We start from the raw sequence: 14,263 nt of genomic DNA on the forward strand, positions 1-14,263 counted from the left end.
CGATATGTCATTCGTATCACTCACTGCAGGTGAGTTCATAGCCCTTAACTTATCTTTTAAATAAATTTAAAGGATTTTATGGGGGGATACAATTTGAAACATTATAGTTATTATATCAATCACATGTAATTAATAACTATCAAACATATGGGTTTATTATACTTTTAACTGTTTTATGAAACAAACTACTTCAAATCGTTTTACAAGCTCTTTTATATGAAAAACTCCTTATTTAAACTCTTTCAAACTTATATATTGTCAAAATCATATGTATATAAATAAAGTTATATAAGTAGGATTGAAAGGACTTAGGATTGATAACTCGCCTTACTTCCTGTTCCTTGTTTGTTTGTAGACTTAGGGTATTCGGTTGTTTGTCCGATGGTCGTTTGAATCTTAGTTATATATTATGTATATGAATGTGGATATTAAAGCTCTACATTCATCTCAATACCTTTGGGTAGCGAAGGTGTACAAACATGTTCATTTATACATACAACTTTACTAGTAACTATAATAGGTATAGTTTAGGAAGTCACTACTCACTATTTCTAGTACAATGAAACATACAAGGGCCAGTTCATTCATGAGTCAATACAAACTTACTATGATGAGAAACTAAGAGAATTTACTATTATGAAAAACAGAACAAACATACCATGATGAGAAACTAAGAGAACATACAAAACACTACATCATACAAGAGAACATACTATGATGAGAAACAAAGAGAACATACACTACACTAGTACAGAGAGAACATACAATACACTAGAACATACTATACAAATAGTAGAACATTATAACATTAATGCGAGCCACTCCTTCACTGGTACGTTTCTCCTCGATAACTCTTATGCATGCATACTGTTTGATAGTGGAGTGGAGAGGAGTTTCGTGAACCAAAAATTTGCTCACTTACTTAAGCAGAAATCACGAGCACTTAAAGAACCGTTCACTATAGAAATGGCTAACGGGAACACTGAGAGCACTAGTAGTATATTCATAGGATGTACTCTAACTCTAGATAACCTTTCCTTTCCAATCAACCTCATGCCGGTCTTAATTAAAAGTTTCGACTTCATTATTGGCATGGATTGTTTTAGTCTACATGGTGTCGACATCATATGTTATGAAAAGGTTGTTCGCGTTAATCTGTCGTCTAGAGAAACTCTAGTAGTCTATGGGGAGAACTTCAAGGGGAGAACGAATTTTCGAAGATAGATCTGAGATCCAGGTATCAACAGTTGCGAGTGGTTGAGGAGGATGTCCTGAAGATAGCCTTCCGAACACGTTACGAAAACTACGAGTTTGTACTGATGTCATTCGGATTGACTAATGCACCTTCTGTATTCATGGACTTAATGAATAGGGTATCCCGTCTTTACTTGGATCAGTTCGTCATTGTCTTCATCGATGACATACTTATCTACTCCTGTAGTAAGGAAAAGCATAATAAGCATCTACGTTAGATCTTGGAAACATTACGATCAGAGAAGCTCTACATGAAGTTCTCTAAATGCAAGTTTTGGATTCGAAGAGTCGAATTCCTAGGTCACATTGTTAGTGAAGAGGGAATTAATGTGGACCCTTCCAATATCAAAGCCATTGAGAACTGGTCAGCACCAATGACGCCTACAGAAATTCATCAATTTCGAGGCCTCACTGTCTACTATCGCAGGTTCATTCAGAACTTCTCTCGAATTGCGAAACCTCTTACAACATTGATCCAGAAAGTTGTGGCCTTTGACTGCGAAGAGAAACAAGAGAAAGCGTTCCAAACGCTAAAACGAGCCTTATACACCGCCCCGATACTATCCCTCCCAGATGGGATAGAAGATTTTGTGGTCTATTGCGATGCAACCAATCAAGGGCTCATATGTGTTCTGATGCAACGAGGTAAGGTCATCGCCTATGCCTCAAGACAACTAGAAACACACGAGGTCAACTACACTGCAGATGATCTTGAGTTAGGACCAGTTGTGTTTGCTCGGAAGATCTGGAGACACTACTTGTACGGTATGAAAAGCACTATCTTTAAAGACCACAAGATCTTGCAACATATATTTGACCAGAAGGAGCTCAATAAGAGACAACGACAGTCGGTTGAGCTACTCAGTGACTACAAATGCAAAATTCGTTATCATCCGGGTAAAGCCAACGTAGTAGTTGATGCCCTAAGTTGGAAAGAATACTCTGGTCGTAGAGTCAAATCATTGACTATGACTATCTATTCACATCTGTCCACACAAATTAAGGAGGCTCAACTCGAAGCCTTAAAAACTGAAAATGTGGCGGGTGAATCCCTAAGAGGGATGGATAAGAACATGGTGGTCAAGGGTGGTGGAGCCTTATATCTAATGGATCTGATCTGGACACCGAAACATGGTGGTTTTAGAGACTTGGGCATGACCGAAGCACACAACACTCGATTTTACGTCCACCCAGGTTCAGATAAGATGTACCTGGATCTTAAAAAGTTATATTGGTGGCCTAACATGAAAGCAGAATTTGCTATATTCGTGAGTAAATGCCTTACTTGCACCAAGGTTAAGTTCGAATACCAGAAACCATCTGGTTTATTTCAACAACTGGAGATAACCGAATGGAAGTGGGAGCGGATCACGATGGACTTCATAACTAAGTTGCCTAAGACAACGGGTGGTCTCGATACCATTTGGGTGATCGTAGATAGGTTAACCAAGTCCGCACACTTCCTGCCTATCAAAGAAACTGACAAGATGGAGAAACTCACTAGAACATACATTAGGAAGATAGTACGACTCCATGGTGTTCCCATATCCATTATCTCTGCTAGAGATAATAGATTCACTTTGAAGTTCTGGCAGTCGCTACAAAGTTCCATAGGAACTGGGCTGGACAGGAGTACAGCCTACCATCCGCAAACTAATGGACAAAGTGAGAGAACTATTTAAACTTTGGAAGATATGTTGTGACCTTGTATGATTGACCTTGGAAAGGAATGATATATTTATCTAGCCCTTGTCGAGTTCTCCTACAATAATAGTTATCACAAGAGCATAAAGGCTACTCCATTTGAAGCCCTCTATGGCCGAAAGTGCAGATCCCCTCTGTGTTGGGCTGAGGTAGGTGACACCCAGTTAGCTAAAGGACACGTTCCTAATAGCACTCTCACGGGTCCAGAAATCATTCGCGAAACGACATAGAATATCCTTCAAATCCGTCAACGTCTGAAAGCCTCTAGAGACCGACAAAAAAACTACACAGACAAGAGAAGGAAACCTTTGGAATTCCAGGTTGGTGACCGTGTTCTATTGAAGGTCTCACCCTCGAAGGGCTTGATACACTTCGGAAACCGTAGAAAGCTAAATCCAAGATACGTAGTGCCTTTTGAGATTCTCGCTAGAATCGGCCCTGTAGCTTACAAACTCAATCTACCTCGCGAACTCAGTAACGTTCATTATACTTTCCACGTCTCGAACGTAAAAAAGTGTCTATCCGATGACACTCTTGTTGTAACGCCCGTGTTTCAAGGCTAGGTATTATTGTTGATGTAATAGTCTAGGTTAACCCTTGTAACTTTTTTTGAAGTATTAACGATGAAATATTTGAATATTATGTGAATTAAGTGTTTATTTTGTGAATTATTATAATTTAATTAATTAAGAATAAAATAAGCGTCAAAATTAAAGCGTGAGATAAGCCCGATATCTTTGCATGAAGATGTAGTGCGTGAGACGAGGTTTCCGAAAATATAAAGAATGCTGAAATCCGAGTTATAACGAAGAAGTTGTGATTTGTCGAAGGTTTGCGAAAAAACCGGTGTGGAACATCGTAACGTAAATAGTGAATTTACGAAGGAGTGATATTTAGCCTTAGTGATCAACAGGAAAGACGTAGATAATGTTGAACCGAGAGCGTGCATGAAAAGATCGTCTAAATCTGACTTCGTATGACGAAGTTATGATTTTTCGAAGTTTCAGCTTAGCAGTAGACAACCCAAAAGTTCGACTTGAGATCGAGCGAGTTTTAACCAAAACTTTATAAATGAGAATTGAAGATTTCGTCGATAGTAGTGCAACAACAGAAAGAGGGACGAAAACGGACGTCGGATGAAGAAGTTATGAATTTATAGCGGAGTTTTGTTGTCCCGTCCTACTAAAAATAATATAATAAAAATAAAATCAAAACTAGCCAACGGAGTCTAAATAAAAGTTGTAGAGCATAATCTCACCTATGCGTGGATATAAAGAACGTCGAAATCGGAGCTTGTATGCGAAAGTTATGAATTTTTAAAGATCGCGGCACGCATACCAAAGCTTATCCGAAGCGTACGCCCAGCGTACTTGGAAATTATGCCTAGCGTAATCCCAGACCCAGCAGCCTATAAATAAAAACCAAGATCAACCATTATCTTTGTTCATTTTTTCCTTTCTCTCTAAGTTTTGCATCGTTTTGCGTGCCAATTATGTCCCGAAGCCCCAATATCATTCCCGAGCCCCGAAGTAAGTTCCGAAGTCCCGAGGATCCCGAGAAGCATTCTTCCTGAGCCGAAGCTCTGCCCGCGTGGAGCTCGGTTTTTGTGAAGATCTTCTAGATCTAGCGAAGAATACTACTTTTACAAGTTGTAGTCTTGTCCGATCATTTTATGATCATGTGAGTGTATAGTCACTTTCGTCTTACACATAGATATGAAGTATTTTATAAAATACGTGTTATGTGTCTATATATATATATATATATATATATATATATATATATATATATATATATATATATATATATATATATATATATGTTGTTGTTTATACATGTAAGTGTGTGCTACTTTCTTCTAACACAGAAATATGAAGTATTTGCTTTGAAATACCTGTTATGTGTTTATACATTATTTGTTTATTTGCAACAAGTGTTGAATAAATGTTTTATACAAATTTTAAAAAATATATGTATTTTTATCTACAAAAGTTTTGGATAAAGCATGGGTAGATAGTTGATGTGTGTTAAAATGAAGAGAGGCCTTGTGTTGTTGTTTTTTATTCAATCATCTACCGAGTTTAGATGACGACCACAGACTTTTCTAGACAGTCATGTGGAACACTAGCAGGCTCACCACCTGTAAGTGTTAATGAACTTGAGTGTTCATTCGTTGTACTCCATCCCCCCATGGTTGCCTTATTTGACATATATTGTCGGGAAACCCCCGAAGCATGTGTTGTCGCCCGATGAAATATTCTTAGATTAGGTCCCTTGAAAAAAGTGTTTAGGGACGTAAAGTAGGGATAACGGGAATGGGTAATTGGGTTTTTGTTGGTTGATGAGATTAATATAATTACTTATTGTGGGTTGAAAACCTTATATGCTCACCAGGCTCCCAAGCCTGACCCACTCAGTTTCTTTGTATTACAGGAAGTGGCGCGTGGTTATAAGATGGATGAATCATCAAGTTGTTTTGTTTACAAGTTTGTATATGTATATATTTGTTTAATGACTTGTAATGTTATCGTTTATGCTTTATGGTCTATATCGGAACATGACATCCCGGTTTTTTATTATGAAATGAAATTATATTTCTTCGTGAAATGTTTTGACAAAATCTATTTTATCATGTTTTGTTTTCGGGAACAAATTCCACATCTCTTTTAAAATCAAAAGGATTTACTTTTAAAATGTTTAAAAAGCATAAATGAAACCGGTCTTTTCTTACCGAGATTTTGGGGATGTCAGAGTTGGTATCAGAGCATTAGTTTAAGCGAACTAGGAATTTGTAGGATTTCTAGACTTAAACTTAGAATGCTAACTGAAATTGTGAGATGTGTATCTGTTATATTTTAGACACAAGCACTAGTTAATTTTATGAAAATTGCCTAAAATGCTTTTATGTACTAAATGTTATATGTTTGCCATATATGATATTATTTGTTCGGATCTATGGTTTATTGCCAACTAGATCTGGACAAACTTATGTGTTTAGGATTCTAAGCGTATGTATACGATATTAGAACTAGCATGTAATTGTTTCGGAGTAATAAGGATGATTTGAATATCTATAGTGAATGAGTATCTACTTTCACCTTATTCGGTGTATAGATCAAAAATTGTGAGAACGAGAAGTGGAGTTGGAAACGCTGACCAAAACAGGAATCAGCCGCCTGTAGTCGAGCAAGCGCTTGCGATTGAGCAAATACCTGTCGTAGCAGCAGCACCAGAGCCAATGACAATGGAAGGAGTTCAATTAATGATTCAAGTAATGTTGGATCGTCAGATGGATGAAACCAGACGTCTGATTAGGTGGAATCGTGTAGAATCGTCAATTTGAGTTGAAGAGCCCGAAGTAAATGGAGGGCCCTCCGAAGAAGAAAACCTCAGTGGGATAATTGGTCACGAGAAACCACCTGTTAATAGACACAATAATCAAGATGGATTGGGGTGCAAATACAAGGACTTTTTAACTTGCAAGCCGTCGACTTTTACTGGAAAGGAGGACCCGATCGGAGTAATGGATTGGAACTCCGAAATGGAATTGGCCTTCGTGACTTGTGGCTGTAGAGGCAAGTTACAGACTACGTTGGTTGTACTTCAGTTCAGGGGTGGAGCCGTTCGTTGGTGGAACACTATAGGGAAGACCCTTAGCCCTAATGAACCATTGCAATTGACTTGGGCCAAATTCTTGTTGCAGCTTAAGCGCAAGTTCTTCTCAGCCCAAAATCTACTGGAATTGGAAAACAAGTTTCTAATGTTGACAAAGGCAGCATGTCAGTCGACGAATACACAAACGCCTTCCCAAACATAATGGAGTTTTCCTTGCGCATCGTCTCGAATGAGCTAACAAAGGTGGACTGGTATGCGAAAGGACTCCCATGGGAGTATGCGGTGTCAGTGCATTAGGCACCTACTCTAGAGCCAGCTATTTGGGCTGCCAAGTTTGTTGAGGACATGATCAAGGCAAGAACCTCCGACAAGGTTGAAGTTGGCGAAAAGAGAAAATTTGAAGGAACTTCAGGTTCCAATAAGAAAAGTAAATTTTCGAAGTCAAATTCGAAGAAGTTTGGAGGAAAGGGAGGCAAAGCAAAATGGTGCGAGAAGTGCAAGAAAAATCACTTTGGGAAATGTAGCGAGGATGTGACCTGCTACAAGTGTGGAAAGATGGGGCATTATGCCAACGAGTGTCCGTCCAACAAGAGGGTGTGCTTTGGTTGTAATGAGGAAGGGCACATTTTGAAAGACTGTCCGAAAAAGAAAGAGGCGGCAAAACCCAACATTCCCCCAAAGCCGAAAGCAAGAGCCTTCCATATGACACTTGAGGCTGCAAAAGATGAAGCTAATGTCGCTTCAGGTACCTTTCTCGTAAAGAAATTACCTGCTCAAATTTTGTTTGATTTTGGAGCCAACTACTCCTTTATTTCGCATGAGTTTGGTAGAAAACTAGCTTTTCCTGTTGATAGACTAGATAATGCTTTATTAGTCGAAGTTGCTAGTGGCAAGTTTGTAGCTGTTAGCCATCGCATGAAAAACATCTTAATCGACTTGAATGGGAATAAGTTTCATGAGGAATTATTGCCTATAGAACTAAATGGTTTTGACATCGTGTTGGGAATGGATTGGCTTAGCGCGAATGATGTCAAGTTTTTATGAAAGAAGAAGATAGTAAAAGTAAACCCGCCAGGAAAAGAGTCATTCATGGTGTACGGGGACAAACGCCGAGTAAATTCTGGAATCATTTCCCTAATGAAAGCCAGGAAGTGTTTGACCAAGGGATGTACATCTTATTTAGCATTCGTGATCGATGCTAAGAAGGAAAAGAAGGTGATGTATAATATTCCAGTGGTGTGTGATTATCCGGAAGTATTTCCCAAATATCTTCGTGGATTACCACCTGATAGACAAGTGGAGTTCAGAATAGACTTGTTAACAGGAACCACGCCAATAGCAAAATCATCATACCGATTAGCACCGACAGAGATGAAGGAACTGATGATGCAACTTCAGGAGTTATTGGAAAAAGGTTTTATTAGACCTAGTTCATCGCCCTGGGGAGCTTCGGTGTTGTTCGTAAAGAAGAAAGGCGGGAGCATGAGAATGTGCATCGATTATATAGAGCTGAATAAAGCAACGATAAATAATAGATATCCGTTGCCAAGGATCAACGACCTATTTGATCAATTGCAAGGTTCGAGCTATTTCTCGAAGATCGATCTGAGATCACGATATTATCAGCTGAAGGTAAGGGAACAAGATATCGAGAAGACTGCATTCAGAACTAGATATGGACACTACGAGTTCTTGGTTATGTCGTTTGGACTAACCGATGCTCCAGCAGCGTTCATGGATTTAATGAATCGGGTTTGTAATCCATTCCTTGATAAATCTGTGATAGTGTTCATAGACGGTATTTTGTTTTATTTAAAGAGCCAAGAAGAGCATGGAAGACACTTGCAAGAAGTGTTAAAAGTTTTGAAGAAGAAGAAGTTGTATGCAAAGTTCTCCAAATGTGATTTTTGGATTAGAGAAGTCCAATTCTTGGGTCACGTGTTCAACCAAGAAGGTATAATGGTTGATCTGGCAAAGATTGAAGCTGTGACAAAGTGGGAGCAACCGAAGAATCCCACGGATATCCGAAGCTTTTTGGGATTAGCTAAATATTACCAAAGGTTTATCCAAGGATTTTCTTCGATCGCTAGTCCATTAACATCTTTGACCCACAAAGGATCCGTTTATGCTTGGAATGATAAGCATAGAGAAGATTTTGAGTCGCTAAAGAAGAAGCTATGTGAAGCACCGATTTTATCTGTACCTGATGGAGTTGAAGACTTCGTTGTTTATAGTGATGCGTCTGGGGTTGGATTGGGTTGTGTTTTGACCCAAAGAGATAAGATGATCGCGTATGCATCTCAATAGCTTAAAGAGCATGAAAAGAACTACCGACTCATGATCTGGAGTTGGCAGCGATAGTTTTCACTCTAAAAATATGGAGGCATTACCTCTATGGAACAAAGTGCAAATTGTTCAATGATCATAAGACTCTTCAATATCTCTTTAATCAGAAAGAATTGAAAATGAGACAGCGACGCTGGCTAGAATTACATAAAGACTGTGACTGTGAGAAACTTTACCATCCCGGTAAAGATAATGTTATTGCTGATGCTCTCAGTCGAAAAGTCAATCTTGAAAAGAGAAGGCCAAGAGCGTTGAAAATAGAAGTTGTCTCGACTATTTTGGAAAGTATAAAGAAAGCTCAAAGAGAAGCTTCTGAAAAGAATGACCGAAAATAGGAACGTTTGGGTAAAACGTTGGTGTTCGATACAAACGGTCATGGACTGAAGGTATTCCAAGATTGGGTTTGGGTACCTAAGTTAGGAGGAATAAGAGATCTTCTGATGGAAGAAGCTCACAAAACCATGTACTCGATTCATCCAGGTAGCACAAAAATGTATAGGGACCTGAAACCCTATTACTGGTGGCCGACGATGAAGGTCGACATTATGAAGTATATGGCGGAATGTGTGACCTGTGCGAGAGTCAAGGCACAACATCAGAAACCATATGGGAGTTCAGAACCTTTGCCTATGCCTATGGGAATTTGGGAGGACATCACGATGGATATTGTCACTAAACTGCCCAGGACAAAGAATAGCCACGACATGATTTGGGTGGTCGTTGATCGATTCACTAAGAGTGCGCATTTCATAGCAGCCAAGGAGAAATGGTCTATGGAGAAGCTTGCAAATTCTTACATAATGGAAATTGTGAGGCTTCACGGTGTTCCGCTAACGATTGTGTCGGATCATGATAGCAGTTTCACCTTAAGGTTTTGAAAAAGTCTACAAGAGGATATGGGTACCATGTAGTGTTTGAGCACAACTTACCATCCACAGACTGATGGTTAAAGCGAACGAACGATACAAACGCTTGAAGATATGCTAAGAGCATGTACCCAAGAATTCCAAGGTAACTGGGATGAACATTTACCATTGGTAGAATTTTGCTACAATAATAGTTTCCACTCGAGCATAAAGATGGCACCTTATTAAGCTTTGTACGGACAGAAGTGTCGTACGCCGTCATGTTGGCTTGAGGCTGGGGAGAAGCATTTTATGGTACCGGAGATAGTCCATCAAACTGCCGAAAAGCTTAAAATAATCAGGGAAAGAATGTTAGCTGCTGAGGATCGTCAAAAGAGTTATGCTGACATGAATGTGAATTATGTGTTTATTTTCTTAATTGTTATAATTTAATGAATTAAGAATAAAATAAGCATCAAAATTAAAGTGTGAGATAAGCCCGATATCTTTGCACGAAGGTGTAGTGGTTGAGACGAGGTTTCTGAAAATATAAAGAATGCTGAAATCCGAGTTATAACGAAGAAGTTATGACCTGTCGAAGTTTCGCATGAAAGACGTACATAATGTTGAACCGAGAGCATGCATAAAAAGAACATCTAAATCTGACTTCGTATGAGGAAGTTATGATTTTTCGAATTTTCAGCTTAGCAATAGACAACCCAAAAGTTCGAATTGAGATCGAGCGAGTTTTAGCAGAAACTTTCTAAACGAGAATTGAAGATCTCATCGACAGTAGCGCAACAACAGAAAGAGGGACGAAAACGGATGTCATATGAAAAAGTTATGAATTTATAGCGGAGTTTTGCTGTCCCGGCCTACTGAAAATAATATAATAAAAATAAATTCAAAATTAGCCAACGGAGTCTAAATGAAATTTGTAGAGCATAATCTCACCTACGTGTGGATATAAAGAACGTCGAAAACGGAGCTCGTATGCGAAAGTTATCAATTTTTGAAGATTGAGGCATGCATACAAAAACTTATCCGAAGCGTACTCCCAACGTACTGAGTACGCCCAGCGTCCATGGAAATTACGCCCAACGTAATCCCAGACCCAACATCCTATAAATAGAAACAGAGATCAACCATTTTCTTTGTTCATTTTCTTCCTTTCTCTCTAAGTTTTGCATCGTTTTGCATACCAATTACATCCCGAAGCCTCGATATCATTCCCGAGCCCCGAACTAAGTTCCGAAGTCCCGAGGATCCCGAGGAGCGTTATTCCCGAGCCGAAGCCCTGCCCGCGAGGAGCTTGGTTTTTGTGAAGATCTTCCAGATCTAGCGAAGAATACTACTTTTACAAGTTGTAGTACTGTCCGATCATCTTCTGATCATGTGAGTGTATAGTCACTTTCATCTCACACATATATATGAAGTATTTTATAAAATACGTGCTATGTGTGTGTGTGTATATATATATATATATATATATTGTTGTTTATACATGTGAGTGTGTGCTACTTTCTTCTAACACACAGATATGAAGTATTTTCTTTGAAATACCTGTTATATGTTTATACATTATTTGTTTTTTTGAAATAAGTGTTGAATAAATGTTTTATACAAGTTTTAAACCATATATGTATTTTTATTTACAAATGTTTTGGGTAAAGCATGCGTAGATAGTTGATATGTGTTAAAATGAAGAGAGGCCTCGATGTTGTTGTTTTTGATTCAGTCATCTAGCGGAGTTTAGATGACGACCACAGACTTTTATAGACAATCATGTGGAACACTAGCAGGCTCGCCACCTGTAGGTGTTAATGAACTTGGGTGTTCATTCACTATACTCCATCCCCCCCCCCCCCCCTGGTTGCCTTATTTGACATATATTGCCAGGAAACCCCTGAAGCATGTGTTGTCACCCGATGAAATATTCTTAGATTAGGTCCCTTGAGAAAAGTGTTTAGGGACATAAAGTGAGGATAACGGGAATGGATAATTGGGTTTTTGTTGGTTGATGAGATTAATATAATTACTTATTGTGGGTTGAAAACCTTATATGCTCACCAGGCTCCCAAGCCTGACCCACTCAGTTTCTTTGTATTACAGGAAGTGGCGCGTGGTTATAAGATGGATGAATCATCAAGTTGTTTTGTTTACAAGTTTGTATATGTATATATTTGTTTAATGACTTGTAATGTTATCGTTTATGCTTTATGGTCTATATCGGAACATGACATCCCGGTTTTTTATTATGAAATGAAATTATATTTCTTCATGAAATGTTTTGATAAAAATCAATTTTATCATGTTTTGTTTTTGGGAACAAATTCCGCATCTCTTTTAAAGTCAAAAGGATTTACTCCGAAAATGTTTAAAAAGCATAAATGAAACCGGTCTTTTCTGACCGAGATTTTTGGGATGACACATTTGTAATCCCACTCGACGAGATCGAGATCAACGAGAGCCTCAACTTCGTGGAAGAACCAGTAAAGATCATGGACCGAGAGGTCAAGTAAATGAAGCAAAATCGTATCCTGATAGTGAAGGTTCGCTGGAATGCCAAGCAAGGACCTGAATTCACTTGGGAGCACGTGGATCAAATGAAATTGAAATATCCTCATCTCTTCACTTAGTTATTTGTAATAGCTTAATCGTTTAAACTCTAATTTCAGGATGAAATTATCTATAATGCGGGGATGATGTGACAACCCAAAATTTCTATCTTGTACACTAATTCAAATCAATCAAGGTCATACTCATATTTGCTGTCTTCTAGCATTGTTTAGAGCCAATTTGAGAGTTCTAAACCTAGTATAACCAAGGTATAAGGCTAGGGATGAGTGTATTTCAGTTCAACACTTTTCAAATGAGCCAAACACCGCTTCATGAGGTGTGTGCAGCCGCACACATGGATGTACGGTTGTACACCCATCCCAACCGTATACTCTCATGTATAAATAAGAGTCTTAGCCTTCATTTACCTCTTTTCACACTCCTAAGCCAAGAAATCAACTTCTCTCTCAAGTATCATCCGATTTTTAATCTAGATCTTCAATTTGTAAGTGTTTCTTCCTTTGATTTGATGATTCATTACACTATCTAGTAAGGATCTATCATTTCATCCATGAAATTACTCCTTTTGTTTAGATCTTCAAGTGTTCACCAAGAACACCAAGAACACATACAAAGTTTTTGGACCTCAAACACCCCTAAAGGCTTCTCTATTGTAAGTACCACTCCTTATGCTTGTTATGCTCCTTAAAAATCTTCCAAACCATGATCATTTAGGAGTGTACGACCATACACACCCCATGTGGCCGTATACCCCTTTATTTAGTGCATAATGGCCTCGAATTCATGTTTTATGCTAGCACTTGATCAAGAACACTTAGGGGATGCATGATAGAACCTTGGAATACACTTTTGACCATTTTTACATGAATATCAAGGGTGTATGGCCGTACACTCCTTGTGTAGCCGTACACACCCTTTTTAAGTCCCAAAATAACATCAAAATTCAATTAAGGCTAAGTATTGGTCAAGACACACTTCTTAGATGCTTGATAGGACTTTAAATCACTAATGGGCATGTTTCACCATGAGTGTGCGGTCGTACACCCACTAGGGTCGTACACTCTGGCCGTACACGCGCCTGAAACATACCATTTTGGCGGTACACTCACTAGTGTGGCCATATACCCATTATATGAAACCCTTGGTACTTCTAGCACTTGAATCTAAGTGTTTTCTATATCCTAGGTTGTTTTCCATTGGATAATTAGATGTTTAAACACTAATTATACACATATATGTGTCATTATTTGCTTATTAGGATCTGTTGTGCTCAAGTCTTCACTTGACACTTAGCATCCTACAAACCGATCTTTCATACATATCACTCACTGCAAGTGAGTTCATACCCCTTAACTTGTCATTAAATGAACCTAGTGAGGCGTGTAGGATTTCCGACAATTTTATTATGATAATAATCCATGAATATTAATCTTGCAAAACCAAATGTTACCAACATATATATATATATATATATATATATATATATATATATATATATATATATATATATATCATACATCATAGATATTTGTAAGACACTATACACGTAGTTACCTAGCTCGTCGATTCTCACACATTAATCCTATAACGATGATCCTTTGAGATCTAACCTGATGGATCACTTCAAGCAATGGTTAAACTACACAACTTCTTAGATTCCTTGGCAAGTGTAAGTCCATTATGGCAACCATGTTAGGGGATAAAGTACAAAACACCTATGGGAATAGACACCCAATAATGTTCCACAAGACAGTCTAATAAAAATTATTGGTGTTTATCTTACGTTGGGAGATAAGCATACATACCTACTGGTTTATTGATAAAGACCCACCATTTTTGGATGTCTAAATGAATACTTGTAAATAATCTGGTATGTAACCTATACCCTGACACTTAATAGTGTCATAGAATAGAACTCT

Source organism: Lactuca saligna, chromosome 3, assembly GCF_052625555.1.
Source record: "Lactuca saligna cultivar CGN05327 chromosome 3, ASM5262555v1, whole genome shotgun sequence".
In the NCBI taxonomy this organism is placed as follows: domain Eukaryota; kingdom Viridiplantae; phylum Streptophyta; class Magnoliopsida; order Asterales; family Asteraceae; genus Lactuca; species Lactuca saligna.